Genomic DNA, 17,017 nt, shown 5'->3' with positions numbered 1-17,017 from the left:
GGTGTTTGGATGGCAGGGTTAGATGGAGCGCGGATACGGCGAGGCGCCTTCACGGACGGTGCGAAAGGGAGGGAGGGAGAGGACGAGAAGCTTCGAGGAAGTGGGGAGGGATCTGCCGCGGGAAGAGCGAGAGAAAAATGTGTGTTTTTAGTGATCTTGAGAAGAACTAACCCAAATAAGCACCTCTTAGGTGGGTTAGATTTTTTGAATGGGTTAGATGCATCTAACCCAAACTAACCCTCCTGTTTGGATATTTTTGGGTTAGTTAAGTCCAAACTAACCCAAACTAACTCTAACCCCTAGATCCAAACAGGGCCAAAGTGAGTATCTTACCCACAAGGGAGATTTTGTGACAGTGGCATTCACTATGTGTGGTCTTGTACCTTCCTCAATAACTGGTAATATCTTCCTACACTAGTAGAAAAAGGGTCAAACGTGAAGCACATTAGTGCCGGTTTGTAAAAAAACGGCACTAATGTGATCAATAGTGCCGGTTCGAATGGCTATGCATTAGTGCCGGTTCGTAATGAACCTTTAGTACCGGTTCGTGCCACGAACCGGTACTAAAGGGGTGGTGGCAGGCTGGCGTCCGGCCAGGGCCCCACGAGCACCTTTAGTGACGGTTTGTGTCACCAACCGGCACTACAGAGTCTTAACCTATAGTCCCGGTTGAAGACACAAACCGGCACTATAGGGCAATTTTCAGACTCTACCCCCCCCTCCCCCCCTCCCCGCGTGTATCGCCATTTCAGTTTTAAAAAAATCAAAAGAAAATGATAAAAACTTCTTCAAATAAAATTCTTCGAGAGGTAGTTATATTGCTACATCTACACGTTAGGAAAATTTGAAAACTTAAATTTGGACATGTTTTGCAAAAAGTGTAGGGAAAATGTAAAATGGCTATAACTTTTGCATACGATGTCGGAAAAAAAACGTATAATATATCAAAAAATTCGGCACGAAAATCCGCATCCGATGGAAACAGCCTACAGCCTATTTGCAACTTTTTAGAACCCTCAAATTTCAAAAGGAAAAAAAGATATGATCAAATTTAAGTTTTTTTAAAAAAAATTGTTAAATCTGGCCAAACTACTTATTCAAGAAGTATTAATGTTACTACATAATTATTCAAGAATATTAGTGTTACTAAATAATTATTTCAATTTTTTGAATTTTGGTCAAATCTGGTCAAACTATGGTCAAACTGTGGTCAAACTATGGTCAAACTTATTCAAGAAATATTAGTGTTACTAAATAATTACTGTTTTTTAGAATAATAGTTTCAAACTCAAACAGTGAAATGTGTGACTTCATGCTCAAGCTAAACTCCTGAGGGTTAATAGGATTGACATCTTACTATTGTCAGGAAAACAACAAGTGCGGACTTGGAAACGAAGGAGAATAGAACCCGAAAGTTATGCGTGCTTGGGCTGGAGTAGTGAGAGGGATGGGTGACCGGTCGGGAAGTTAGATGATTTGAAATGAGTGATCCACACTTGAGCAGTTAAGAGAGGTGATTAGAGACTAAATCACCAAATAATTCAGAAAAATTAAAAATCGAAAAAAAATAATCAAATTTTTTTTCCAAAATTTTCAAAAAAAAAAAACTTTTAGTACCGGTTGGTAACACCAACCGGTACTAAAGGTCCCCCATACCAGGGCGCGAGCTCACGCCACGTGGTGGCACTTTAGCGCCGGTTCGTGCCGAACCAGTACTAAAGGGGGGGCCTTTAGTGCCCACCAATTAGTGCCGGTTATGGAACCGGCACTAAAGGCCCTTACGAACCGGTTTTAAAGCTCCATTTTCTACTAGTGCTAAGGTCGCCGCCAAGAACAAACACCAAGCCACCAAACGGTTTGTCTGCTGCTGATGGGTCGGAGGCAGCAAGGATGTCTCGCAGCAACCTATCAACTCTCTCAAAACATTTGCTATGTGTCATCAGCGCCTCGTCCCATATAACTAAAGAGGTATGTTCAATCAATTCGGCAAGCATGGTACCTCTTTTAATATCGCACATGGTGTTTTCTTCAATATCAATAGGAATTCTAAAATGGGAGTGTGCCATCCCTCCCTGGATTTCGAGTGATTTGAGTCTCGCATCCGCTCCCTCGCTGATACAGGGGCAGCTCCTTCCGTCGACCAGCTTGCCCCCTCCGCTCCCACTGCTTCTGGCCCTCCGTCGTCGTCGCGTGTGTTGCATGGAGCAGGGCGACGCCATCTTCCCGTGACCAAGCCATCCGGTGGTGCACCCGACACCGGCTCCGATGGAGGTGAAGGCAGCACAGGGACAAGGCCCGCACCTTGCTCCGGATGCGGCGGCGGCTGCAAATATATTTATTTAGTGACCCGCCTGCTCCTAATGCATCCAAAGCAGGGGGCGTGTTGTTCTCTCGTGACGTGCCTCATGCAGGCCCTCCTCGCGGCCACCGCGGGCGCGTTCATGATCTCCGCCAGCGACTTCCAGACAGCCACTGCCTTTCTGTAAGTGTTCCACATTTTCCTCAGAGTTTTAACAAACCAGAGTACAGAGAGAGCACCCGGAGAAGTCGATGCACACAGATAGTTAGCAGCAAAAGATTATAGATGTTGAGATAGCTAGACCACCGTGGATACAAGTAGTAGAGAAGAGGCGGAGCCAGCCCTAGCATTATGGAGGCCCTGGTGCTATTTAGAACAATGAACTTTAACATTAGTAACATATATAGTTTCAACAATATATATCATATATCATGAAAAATAAAAAGGAATTAACATAAAAACATAATTTTACTTGACAAATAAAGTCTCAACACACCATCTATATGTGATTATATGCTGCAAATATTGATTATAATGTACTCAATTATAAATAAATATTGAATAAATACAATGAGGTGAAATGCGTTAAGGAAGGGGGCATATGCCCTTGTCCGTGTTGACTTTTTTGTTCTGCAATCTATATTCTTATAGTTTATGTATATAGATATATTGGGCCCTTATTTAAGATGGGCTCTAGGTCGCCGCACCTTTTGCCATGGAATCAATTTCCTTGTATAGATGGGCACATATTGAGTCTGTCCCTCCTGGTGATGGTTCATGTTCCACTCCGACGATCTCGGGGGCGACTAGGGTTTGGGCGTTTTGCGCACCCTCGTTCTCGTCCATGATCGATCGTAACCACCATGTGCTCTTCAGATCGCTCTCATCTCGCCCCCACGCAGGTCTTGTCGTAAACCCATCCCCCCCAAAACCTTCGGTGTGCTTCCTAGGGCGCACGGTCGTAATACACCAAAACCTTAGGCGACGTGCGACGGTGGCTCTTGGTCTGTAGGAGGAAGATGGAGGGAGTAGCGGGGCTGAGGAGCCTGAAGTTGTCGGGGGAGGAGAGGAAAGGAGTCAAGATCCATTTGGTAGGGAAGGCAACTGATCTCCAGGCGGTTGGGACGGTGGTGTACGAGAAGCTAGCTCATCTGGATGCGATCTGCCTCTCCTTGGGGCGGATCTAGTGCCCAATAAAAGGGGTCGACTGCAAGGAGGCCGGGGACAATAAGTTTGTGTTCACCTTCGAGCAGGAGTCCGAGAAGCGGAAGCCTTTGGAGGACGGGCTATGGATGTTTGACAAAGATCTTGTTATGGTGGAGGACTATGATCCAAGCAAAAGGATCGAGGACTACGATTTCAATGAAATTCCTTTATGGGTGAGAATCTTCAGTCTTCCCCTTGGTATGACGAATGAGGATACAGCGGAGGGGATAGGGAACATCATTGGGCGGTTTGTTGAGGTGGATGCTGGCATGGATGGGAAAGTGATTGGAAAGTTCCTGCGAGTGAAGATCAGGATGAACATAGGTAAACCAATTATGAGGGGATTCCCCCTAGATGATGAGAATGACAAGGAACCACAGAAGAGAAAGAAGAAAATGAGTATAGATGGGAAGGAGGAAGAGTAGGAAGAGGGGCTCTGGTGTCGGTTTGAGTACGAATACCTTCCTAACTTTTGCTACACATGTTGTTTTATTGGACATGTCGCGAAGGAATGTTCCATCAGAATGAACGAAGGAGAGAACCCTCAGTTTGGTCCTTGGCTGAGAACATATATTGGGAGAAGGAGGTTTGTCAATGAAGATGACCGCAACTGGAAGGCAAAAGGTGGTAGTGTGGGAGGGAACCAGAACTATGGGTATAGCCGTTCGAGTGGAAGATGAGGAAGTGGGAGTGGTAGTGATAGCTTATCTTGGAGAAAGGATGGTGGTCGGGAGACTGGTGGTAAAGGAGGCAGAGTTGAAGGTGAGGAGGAGATGACGAGCCATGTAAAACAGTTAAGCAACAAACCAGCGCGTGGGGGTAATCCGAGGAGGTTGGATATGAATGCGTCAGCTTCACAGGAACTAGTTACAAAGGACAAGACAGACTATGGAAAAGAGTGGTCTTGCATGGGCAGAAGGTGGATACTGGGGAGAAGTCACATGAATCGCCCCTCGGGGTTGCAGCAGACTCAAGGAAGAAGGACCAAGTGGTGCAGTCGCAGGTGGTAACAGAGGTGGGAGACATCAGGGGGCGGGTGAAAACCAAAATCCCAAGAAGATTGGGAAGTTTCACCGGAAGCTCAAGAGAGAGGATAAAAAGAGGGAGTCAGGGCTAAGTACGGAGAAAATAGTGGGTCAGAAAAGGATCCACGAGGAGCAAGATATAGGGATGGAGGAGGACGCAAAGAAGGGAAGGTTGATGGAGGAGGCAGTGGCAGCAATCATTAGCGAGAAAGGGGAAGTCAACAATGCTACTGAAGAGATATCGTCCGGGACACAATGAAAATCATTAGTTGGAACTGCATGGGACTTGGGAATGGCCCGACAGTTCGATCTCTCGTCGAGTTGGGGAGAGTGGAGGATCACGATGTGTTATTCTTGGCGGAGACTCGGCTCACAGAGAAGTAGTTGGACAAATTTCGGTGGAAGTTAGGGCTCGCTAACATGTCTGCCTGGAATCCAGTGGGTAGAAGTCGAGGGGTTTCCATGTTCTAGCGGCGAGGTCTTGATGTGTCACTCCGTTCGTATGGGAGGAGGCATGTAGATGTGGACGTAAGGGAGGATGATGAAGGAAATATTCCCTAGAGGCAATAATAAAGTTATTATTTATTTCCTTATTTCATGATAAATGTTTATTACTCATTGTAGAATTGCATTAACCGGAAACATAATACATGTGTGAATACATAGACAAACATAGTGTCACTAGTATGCCTCTACTTGACTAGCTCATTGATCAAAGATGGTTAAGTTTCCTAACCATAGACATGAGTTGTTATTTGATTAATGGGATCACATCATTAGGAGAATGATGTGATTGACTTGACCCATTTCGTTAGCTTAGCACTTGATCGTTTGTTTACTGCTATTGCTTTCTTCATGACTTATACATGTTCTTATGACTATGAGATTATGCAACTCCCGAATACCGGAGGAACACTTTGTGTGCTACCAAACGTCACAACGTAACTGGGTGATTATAAAGGTGCTCTACAGGTGTCTCCGATGGTACTTGTTGAGTTGGCATAGATCAAGATTAGGATTTGTCACTCCGATTGTCGGAGAGGTATCTCTGGGGCCTCTCGGTAATACACATCACTATAAGACTTGCAAGCATGATAACTAATGAGTTAGTTATGGGTTGATGTATTATGGAACGAGTAAAGAGACTTGCCGGTAACGAGATTGAACTAGGTATTGGGATACCGACGATCGAATCTCGGGCAAGTAACATACCGATGACAAAGAGAACAACGTATAGTGTTGTGCGGTTTGACCGATAAAGATCTCCGTAGAATATGTAGGAACCAATATGAGCATCCAGGTTCCGCTATTGGTTATTGACCGGAGACGTGTCTCGGTCATGTCTACATAGTTCTCGAACCCATAGGGTCCGCACGCTTAAAGTTCTGTGACGATTGGTTTTATGAGTTTATATGTTTTGATGTACCGAAGGTAGTTTGGCGTCCCGGATTTGATCACGGACACAACGAGGTGTCTCAAAATGGTCGATACATAAATATTGATATATTGGAAGCCTACATTTGGACATTGGAATAGTTCCGGGTGAAATCAGGATTTTACCGGAGTACCGGAGGGGTTACCGGAACCCCCCGGGGCTAATGGGCCTTGTTGGGCCATAAGGGAAAGAGAGAGGGGCCGGCCTAGTGCAGGGAGCGCGCCCCCTTCCCCCTGTATGAATTGGACTAGGAGAAGGTGGGCGGCGCCCCCCTTTCCTTATCTTTTCTCTCCCTGCCTTTCCCCTTCCTAGTAGGAGTAGGAAAGGGAGGAATCCTACTCCTACTAGGAGGAGGATTCCTCCTCCTAGGCGCGCCAACAAGGGCCGGTCGGCCTCCCCCTTGCTCCTTTATATACAGGGGCAGGGGGCACCTCTAGATACAAGTTGATCACAAAGATCTCTCCCAGCCGTGTGCGGTGCCCCCCTCCACCATTGTCGGTGTCAAAACCGGCGGATCTCGGGTAGGGGGTCCCGAACTGTGCGTCTAGGCCGGATGGTAACAGGAGGCAGGGAACACTTTGTTTTACCCAGGTTCGGGCCCTCTCGATGGAGGTAATACCCTACTCCTGCTTGATTAATATTGATGATATGGGTAGTACAAGAGTAGATCTACCACGAGATCAAGGAGGCTAAACCCTAGAAGCTAGACTATGGTATGATTGTTGTGTATGGAGTTGATTGCCTACGGACTACCACCCTCCGGTTTATATAGACACCGGATAGGGTTAGGGTTACAGAGAGTCGGTTACAATGGTAGGAGATCTTGAATATCTGCGTCGCCAAGCTTTCCTTCCACGCCAAGGAAAGTCCCATCCGGACACGGGACGAAGTCTTCAATCTTGTATCTTCATAGTCCAGGAGTCCGGCTGAAGGTATAGTCCGGCTACCCGAACACCCCCTAATCCAGGACTCCCTCAGTAGCCCCCGAACCAGGCTTCAATGATGACGAGTCCGGCGCGCAGATTGTTCGGCATTGCAAGGCGGGTTCTTCTCCAAATCTTGTGTACCTATAGGAATAATGTCCGATTTTTGTAATGTAGTGTTCCTCGGCTTCCACGCCCAATAATGACCGTCTTCCATGTGTCAAACGAATGCGAAAAGCCATGGCGTTTTTACATCCACGCCCCTAGCCGTATAAACGAGCCACCTATTTAATGGGATGGGGATTTAGGTCCAAACCACATCTTCTCCTCTCCGCGAGTTATCATCAGAGCGCTTCCAGCAAAGGTCCATTCCAACATGGCCAGCCATCGCAGCTCCTCCCCTCGCCCCTCCGGTCCCAAACCCGGGGACTGGGAGAGTTGCACCATCCCGCACAGCAAGTTAGCGTCACTTCAGGCCAAGGGATTTCTCCCTCAGGCATTCATGGTCCCGATCTGAGCCGGTCTCGCCACCTACAATGGCGGAAAACAAGCGGAGAGCACCCCCAATCCTTCTAAAGGAGAGCGGGTGTGCCTCGTCCCCTATCTAATAAGGGGACTGGGATTTCCAATTCATCCATTTCTCCGCGGGCTTCTGGAGTTCTACGGCCTCCAGCTGCACAATCTCACGCCCGCCTCCGTATTGCATATTGCGGGTTTCGTCGCCCTTTGCGAGCTATTTTTAGGCGTTGAGGCTCATTTCGCGTTGTGGAAGAGGTTATTCTGCCTGGTGCCCCGTTCTCAAAAGGGGTCCATATACCAAGTGGGCGGAGCCGAAGTATGGCGCATCGCCGGGACTGGATACCTATCCGGAACCCCAAAGAAGGCGTCCGAGGACTGGCCTTCGGAATGGTTTTATATAGATGACGTCCTGCTATCGGACCCTATCTGGGTCGGTCTCCCTGAGTTCAACAGTGCTCCATTGAAGAAACGCTTGAGCTGGTGTCCGCGGAGCTCTCAAAGAGAAAGCGTCAGAGACGCCCTTTACCTGATGGGACGGATAAGACTGTTGGCTCATTCCGGACTAACCATGATTGGAGTCATGGTCGCATGCATTATGCGGGGGGTGCAGCCACTTCAATATAGAGGCCACCCCATGTGGGATTTCAACAGGGAGGATGACGCCACACGTTACGGTCGTAAGGGGCCAGCCTCAGCTGCCGCCCTAGAAAGATCTTATCCTCTTTGTACAAGGGAGAAAAGGAGGAATTCCTCCGCGTCAATCCGCAGGCCGGATTTACTATGTACGATCCTCCAAGTTGGGTAAGTGAATAATTGCGCTTGCCCGTTTGTTTTATACTCCCACGGTTAGATATGTAGTCTAACGACTTCATTGCAGGAACTGCGACAGGAGGTAAAGGATATAAACAGCCGCCCTCCACAGCCCGAGGACCCAGAACGGTCCCTCGATCCGGACTCCGAAGAGGACCCGGACATATCGGTGGAGCTTATCGACGGGGTCTTCCATCAGCTAAGCAAGGACAATACCTTGGTAGCCATCACGGCTGATTACCCAGGGTTAATCCCGGCCTCCCAGGTGACAGAAACCGGAGTCTCATTCCCTTGAGAGAGATTCCACTCTCACGTATTCCGGTGTCTCTGACGACAACCGTGTTTTGCAGGGGAGATTTCCGAGGCAGGAGGCCGAACCTGCGGTGGCTAGCCAACGAGGGGCCGCAGGGCCCCGTGGGGCAAAAAGGAATGTAGTCCAGACTAAGATGCCGAAGCAAAGGTATAGCGCACCCTCTGTTTCCCTGGTGTTATTCTGTCAGGGCATATTAATGTTCGTGCTATCTTCAGAACGAAGAGACCTCGTCGGACTACATCCGGAGAGGTTGCCAATCGCGCCTCCACCAGCCAGGCTCCAACGTCTGGCCAGGAAGCGAAGGCGAGCACAAGGCGCGCAGCGGACGCTCCTCCGACAGAGGATGCGGACAGGCTGTCTGCCACAACTTCTGAAGTGGAGAGTGCCATGAACCACACGCGTCGCCGGACAGTTCTACGCGACGCTTGTTTCTCCCAAGAGGCTTTAGATGCCTTTAATTCGGGAGATGCATACCTCCGTGCCGCTCAAAATGGTTTAGCCAGAGCCACGGAGCAGTATGTAAAAGACATACGGGTAAGAAAATTTTGGTCAAATATATATATATATACCAATAGCCCCCGAGACTTGAAACAGTTAGAACAACTGATTTAAGGATCATTTAATATGCAGCTTCTTACAGAGAAGAATACCGTACTGTCCCAGGAGATGGAAAAGTGCAAGGCCCAACTAGAGGCCGCACTAGCCACAGCAGGGGAGCCCAAAGAGACCCCCTCAGGTAAGATACACTTCGAAAGATTAGTATTGTGCGGTGTGGGTGCAAATCTGACAAGTCATATTGCAGATGGCGCCGGACTAGATCCGGACAAGCAACAACTCTTACGCCGGGTAAAGGCCGGTGAGAGTATGTTGACAAAGGTGAGGCGAGAGAAGAATGATCTTTAGGATGCCAACACCAAGCTGGACGTCGAACTTAAAGATGTTCGTGGCCAGCTGTCGGACTCCACGAAGGAGAATCAGCGGCTTCGACGCGGCATTTTTAGTAAGTGCTTGAACAAACTTTGAAAAAAGAGTTTGGCGATGAAGTCGACTAACAGAGTAATATCTGTAGGTATGCTCACAGGTCGTCCTGCAGAGGAGATGCCCGGTTCTATGGGTGACCTTCTTCCCGAACTCATGCAACTGCACGAGCGAATTCGGCAGGCGATGAGAGGCGTTGCCCAAGCCTTATGGCCTGCCCACTCCATGCCCGAGGGCCTTGGAGAGCTTGCGGAGAAGCTGAAGGGAGCTCGGCGGCGCTTCCGGTTGTGGAAGATATCGGCCTGCCGACAAGGCGCTAGGGAGGCCTGGGCCATGGTGAAGACCCGTTTTATGAAGTCTGACCCAAACCACATGGCTGAGGTCGGACCAGTGGGGCCTGACGGGAAGGAGATCCCTATAAGCTTAGTATACGGCCAAGTAGAGTTAGCCGCGAAGTATTCCCAGCAGGACTGTAAATTAGACAGCCTGTTAGATGGTATAGAAGAGGAATACAATTAGTCAGAATGACTATGTAATTTTGAATTGACATGTGTAATGCCTTCTAGCCGGATTGTAGATCGTTTGTCGTTGCTGACCTTTTCGCTTCAACCTCGGGACCTGACGGTCCGGAGTGTGTCCGAATACCATAGCGGTTATATAAGAACCTTGGTATGCGTGGAGACCAGGCGTAGGGGTCATTAGTGCTTTATCAGACAAGTGCCCAACTAGTTATGTTATATTACATGGTTAGTAAGAAACATCTTCCAGAGAGAATAGTTCCGTTAGGGGTTCCTTTCGCTGGGAGGCATGCCCTAAAGTGCATGTCCGGACTGCGTAAAAGACGCAGAAAAAAGCATCCGGGGGCGCATAAAATGAGTAAAAAGATCATCTTTTATCTCACCGACCGAATATTCCCTTAAGAACGCTAGCTTTCGGCTTCACCCAGTCTGAGGTACACATCCGGCTGACCCGGCAGTAACAATCACAGAGGTGCTCCCTTTACCGCCTAGCCGAACAATCGGGAACGTAGGGGTAAGCACAGGAGCCAAGCAACCCAGCTTGGCCAAAACTTAAGTCATATCGATGCATATAATGGTGAAGAAAAAGGTACATGTGGAAGTTTGACGCATGTGTTGGGCGTGAAGCCCGTATAAATAAGCTTCTGTTAAAGAAGCCCCCCAGGTTTAATGAGCGTGAGTGGCGTGTCACTAGATGAGCCTTTAAGGGCTATAAAAGAAAAGAGGGGAAGGAGAGAAATGTAAGACAGAAAAATGCAAAAAATGGACAAAGGAAGGAGACGAACACAGAGTCCGGCGCTAGGCAAAGAATCTTTGGAGACAGGTGGCGTTCCACGGGTTCGGCTCGAGTCGGTTATCCGACGCATCTCGCAGGCGGTACGCCCCGCCAGTCAGGACTTGGTCGATTATGAATGGACCTTCCCACTTGGGCTTGAGTTTGTCCTTTTTCTTATTCGGCAGGCGTAGAACTAGTTCGCCAACATTGTAATTTTTGGCCCGTACTTCTCTGCTTTGATATCTTCGGGCCTGCTGTTGATAAAATGCGGAACGGGCTTTTGCCACGTCACACTCCTCCTCCAGGGCATCCAAGTTGTCCTGCCGATCATGCTCGGCTTCTCTTTCTTCATACATGCGCACTCTAGGTGAGTCATGAATTATGTCGCAGGGCAGAACTGCCTCTGCGCCGTACACCATAAAAAATGGTGTGTATCCGGTGGTGCGATTTGGCGTGGTCCGTAGCCCCCATAGCACGGAGTCGAGCTCCTCTACCTAGTGCGTGTTAGATTCCTTGAGGGACCGCACCAGTCTGGGTTTGATGCCGCTCATGATAAGACCATTTGCACGTTCAACCTGGCGGTTGGTTTGTGGGTGATAGACGGAAGCATAATCGAGCTTGATGCCCATGTTTTTGCACCAGAGTTTTACCTCGTCGGTGGTAAAGTTTGTAGCGTTATCGGTTATGATGCTGTGGGGGACGCCATAACGGTGTACAACCCCGGATATGAAGTCTATCACAGGTCCGGATTCGGCCGTTTTAACAGGCTTGGCTTCTATCCATTTGGTGAATTTATCCACCATGACCAGTAAGTATTTTTTCCTATCGGTCCCACCTTTAAGGGGTCCGACCATGTCAAGCCCCCAGACCGCAAAAGGCCAGGTGATGGGTATAGTTTGGAGTGCGGTGGGTGGCATATGGCTTTGGTTGGCAAAAAATTGGCAACCAGCGCATCGTTGGACTAGGTCCTGAGCGTCTGCCCGGGCCGTCGGCCAATAAAAGCCTGTATGGAAAGCCTTGCTAACAAGGGACCGAGTAGCGGCGTGGTGACCACCGAGTCCGGCATGAATTTCAGCCAGAAGGTTCCGCCCTTCCTCTTCGGAGATGCACCTTTGAAGGACTCCGGTAGTGCTTTTCTTATAGAGCTCTCCCTCATGGACTCTATAGGCTTTAGATCGCCGCACTATGCAGCGGGCCTCGTTTTGGTCCTCTGGGAGTTCCTGCCTAGTAAGGTAGGCTAGGAATGGTTCTGTCCACGGGGCGATAACCGCCATTATTACGTGGGCTGAAGGTGTAATTTCATTGGCAGAGCCTCCAATTGTGTCAGATTGTTCGGCGTCGAGTGGTGCGGCTGGGTCCGGGCTGTTATTTGCGGGTTCCCCCTCCCATGCTACGGATGGCTTGAACAATCTTTCCAAAAATATGTTAGGGGGGACTGCATCGCATCTTGCTCCGATGCGTGCCAGGACGTCCGCTGCTTGATTGTTTTCTCGGGCTATATGCTGAAACTCCAGCCCTTCGAACCGAGTTGACATTTTTAGGACGGCGTTGCGGTAAGCTGCCATTTTTGGGTCCTTGGCGTCGAAGTCTCCATTTATTTGGGATATCGCGAGGTTTGAATCCCCGCGTACCTCTAGGCGCTGGATACCCATGGATACTGCTATCCGGAGACCATGTAGGAGGGCCTCATATTCGGCTGCATTGTTGGAATCCGTGTACATGATCTGGAGCACATATTGGACTGTGTCTCCTGTGGGGGACGTCAGGACGACGCCAGCCCCCAGTCCGGCCAACATTTTGGAGCCATCGAAATGCATAATCCAGTTTGAATATGTGCCGTACTCTTTAGGGAGCTCGGCCTCCGTCCATTCTGCGACGAAGTCGGCCAAAACTTGCGATTTAATAGCTCGCCGTGGCTTATAGGTTATGTCGAACGGGAGGAGCTCGATGGCCCATTTTGCAATCCGGCCCGTTGCATCGCGGTTGTTGATAATATCGTTTAGTGGCACTTCCGAGGCTACTGTTATGGAACACTCTTGAATTAGTGTCGTAGCTTCCGGGATGCCATGAATACCGCGTATGCAATCTTTTGATAATGCGGGTACCGTGATTTGCATGGAGTGAGGACAGTGGACACGTAGTAGACCGGCCTTTGAAGCGGGATTTGTGTCCGTCCATTTCCCGCTCGACAACGAGCACTGCGCTGACAACTTGGTGTGTTACTGCAATGTACAATAACATTGGTTCGCCGGTGATTGGCGCGGCCAGGACTGGGTTTGTTGCCAATATGGCTTTTATTTCATCAAGTCCGACCGTGGCGGCATCCGTCCACTCGAAGTGTTCAGTGCGCCGAAGGAGGCAATAAAGGGGTAGTGCCTTTTCTCCCAAGCGGGAGATGAAGCGGCTTAAAGCCGCCACGCACCCGGTTAATTTTTGTATTTGTTTAAGGTCCTTTGGGACATCCAGTTGTGACAAAGCTCGAATCTTGGCTGGGTTTGCTTCAATTCCTCTACCGGATACAATGAAACCCAAGAGCTTTCTGGCTGGAACGCCGAAGACGCATTTATCTGGGTTGAGCTTGATGTCATATTGTCAGAGGTTATCGAATGTAAGCCTTAGGTCGTTTACTAGGGATTCGACATGTCTTGATTTGATGACCACATCATCCACATACGCCTCCACTATTTTGCCGATCTGGTTTGCCAGACATGTCTGGATCATGCGCTGATATGTTGCGCCAGCGTTTTTTAGCCCGAAGGGCATTGTGTTGAAGCAGAATGGCCCGTATGGTGTGATGAATGCTGTTGCAGCTTGGTCTGATTCTGCCATCTTGATTTGATGGTAACCGGAGTATGCGTCGAGGAAACACAACAAATCGTGTCCTGCGGTGGCATCGATAATTTGATCGATGCGGGGGAGGGGGAAGGGATCCTTTGGGCAAGCCTTGTTAAGGTCTTTAAAATCGACACACAGGCGCCAGGATTTGTCCTTCTTTGGTACCATCACCAGGTTTGCTAGCCAGTCCGGATGTTTTATGTCTCTGATGAATCCGTCCTCAAATAGCTTGGCTAGCTCCTCTCCCATAGCATGTCTCTTAGGTTCGAAAAAACGCCGAAGGGCTTGTTTGACAGGTTTAAATCCTTTTAGGATATTTAAGCTGTGTTCGGCCAGCCTGCGTGGGATCCCTGGCATGTCTGAAGGGTGCCAGGCGAAGATGTCCCAGTTCTCTCGTAGGAACTCTCGCACTGCGGCGTCTGCATCAGGGTTCAGTCGTGCCCCGATTGAAGCTGTTTTGTTGGGGTCCGTTGGATGGACCTGGAATTTGACTATTTCGTCGGCTGGCTTGAAGGATGTGGATTTGGATCTCTTATCGAGTATCACATCATCCCTGTTAACCGTGGAGCGCAGCACAGTCAGTTCCTCGGCCGCTAAGGCTTCGGATAGCGCCTCAAGGGCTAATGCGACCGTCTTGTTTTCGGCGCAGAGTGCTATGTCCGGATCACTAGCTAGAGTGATAATTCCATTCGGCTCGGGCATCTTAAGCTTCATGTACCCGTAATGGGGTATTGCTTGGAAGATTGTGAATGCTTCCCACCCTAGTAAAGCGTGATGTCCGCTCTTAAATGGGGCCACCTGAAACGTGACTTCTCCGGACCTGTAATTATCCGGCATGCCGAACACCACATCTAGTGTGATTTTTCCTGTGCAGTGCGCTTCCCGACTGGGGATTATTCCTCTAAAGGTTGTGCTGCTTCGCTCGATGCGGTTCCAGTTTATTTCCATTTTTTGAAGGGTTTCCTCATAAATGAGGTTCAGTCCGCTGCCTCCATCCATGAGCACCTTGGTGAGGCGAAAGCCGTCCACTATGGGACTGAGGACCAATGCGGCTGGTGCTCGGGCTGTTCGGAATCTAGGTTCATCACTTGCATTGAAGGTAATAGCAGTGTCGCTCCATGGATTTATTGTTGCAACTTGATAGACTTCGGCGAGGCTGCGGAGTGTTCTTTTTCGCATATTGTTTGATGCGAAAGTCTCGAAGACTGTGAGAACGGTACTGGTGTCCTCGGGCTGGCTTTCTGCGGCCTCCAAGATTAAGAGGTCCTCGCCAATTTTGGCCACCTGCCGGAGTATTCAACATGCTCTAAGGCTGTGAGTTGGTGTGGCGTCCTCTGTACTGTGAATTCTACAGGGTCCATCAAGCCACCTTTCTAGTACGGTTCCATGCCCTGTAGAGGGTTTTGGCTTTTTGGTGTTTATCCCGGGTGTCTTATGATGATGCACCCTCTTAGTTCGGACGGGATTACTATTCAAGGCCGGATTATCCCAAAATTTTATTTCAGTTTTCGAGGCGCTTTCCATCGCACAGTATTTTTGTACTATGGATGCCAAGTCAGCGAAGCGTGTAATATCACGACGACTTACGGCGTTAAGGATTCCCTCGTCCGTGCAATTACTACAGAAAATTGAGATTGCGTCTCCCTCGCGGCAATCCTTTATCCTGTTCATAACCAGGAGGAATCTGGCTCAGTAATGATGTACTGTTTCCTTGGGCCTCTGCCTGATTTGGAGAGATCGCTTATGTTCGGGTGGGCGGGTGTCGTTGAATCTGAAACCTCACCCAATCCAAGATTTGGAGGCCGAAGAGTTTCTGAACTCTGAAGTTCGGATTCTTGGATGTTGTCCAACGAATCTAGCCCGTTGCCTGATCTTAAGCTTAGGTCTTGAGTTACATCCTCCTCTCCGCGGGTATCCGGCTTGGAGGAGTCGGGAATTCGGACGTAGCTAGTCCTTAAAATAGATGAAGGGTCGCCGCACTGCGCCTCTACGACGACAACATGGTGGGTGACTTGGGGAGACTTAATTTCTCTTAGATCGGGTTTAAGCCCAACCTGGTCGTAATCCGCAGCGACCCCCAGGGCGGCGATGCGATCCAAGAGCTCGTTTACGAAAGAGAGCTCCATTGGATCTAGCTGCTCGACGAGCTCCGAGCTGACGTGTAGGTTGCTTTTGATGACCCGAGAGGTCACCGTCGGTGCAACAGCCGAACAGGCGGTCATGAGGAAACCACCTAGCCGGAGGGTTTGGCCGACAGCCAAGGCTCCCTTAGCAACGGCGCCGTCTTTAAAGACGGGAGGAGGCATCCTTCCTGATTGTGACGGCACAGAGGAACTCTCAATGAAAGCACCAATGTCGGTGTCAAAACCGGCGGATCTCGGGTAGGGGGTCCCGAACTGTGCGTCTAGGCCGGATGGTAACAGGAGGCAAGGAACACTTTGTTTTACCCAGGTTCGGGCCGTCTCGATGGAGGTAATACCCTACTCCTGCTTGATTAATATTGATGATATGGGTAGTACAAGAGTAGATCTACCACGAGATCAAGGAGGCTAAACCCTAGAAGCTAGCCTATGGTATGATTGTTGTGTATGGAGTTGATTGCCTACAGACTACCACCCTCCGATTTATATAGACACCGAATAGGGTTAGGGTTACACAGAGTCGGTTACAATGGTAGGAGATCTTGAATATCCACGTCGCCAAGCTTGCCTTCCACGCCAAGGAAAGTCCCATCCGGACACGGGATGAAGTCTTCAATCTTGTATCTTCATAGTCCAGGAGTCCGGCTGAAGGTATAGTCCGGTTACCCGAACACCCCCTAATCCAGGACTCCCTCAACCATAATCCACCTCGGTCATACTGTAGCGGTGTTTAGGTGAAGCCCTGCTGCGGTAACTTCATCAACATCGTCACCACGCCGTCGTGCTGACAAAACTCTTCCCCGAGCTCTACTGGATCGTGAGTTCATGGGACGTCACCGAGCTGAACGTGTGCTGAACGCGGAGGTGTCGTACGTTCGATACTGAGGATCGGTCGATCCTGAAGACGTACGACTACATCAACCGCGTTGTCATAACACTTCCGCTTAACGGTCTATGAGGGTACGTGGACAACACTCTCCCCTCTCGTTGCTATGCATCACCATAATCCTGTGTGTGTAGGAGAATTTTTTTGAAATTACTACATTCCCCAACAGTGGTATCCGAGCCTGGTTTTATGCATAGATGTTATATGCACGAGTTGAACACAAGTGAGTTGTGGGTGATAATTCATACTGCTTACCAGCATGTCATACTTTGGTTCGGCGGTATTGTTGGATGAAGCGGCCCGGACCGACATTACGCGTACGCTTACGCGAGACTAGTTCTACCAACGTGCTTT

The sequence above is a fragment of the Triticum aestivum genome, chromosome 5A (genome assembly GCF_018294505.1).
Source record: "Triticum aestivum cultivar Chinese Spring chromosome 5A, IWGSC CS RefSeq v2.1, whole genome shotgun sequence".
NCBI classification, from domain to species: domain Eukaryota; kingdom Viridiplantae; phylum Streptophyta; class Magnoliopsida; order Poales; family Poaceae; genus Triticum; species Triticum aestivum.
This window is presented reverse-complemented; position numbering follows the sequence as displayed.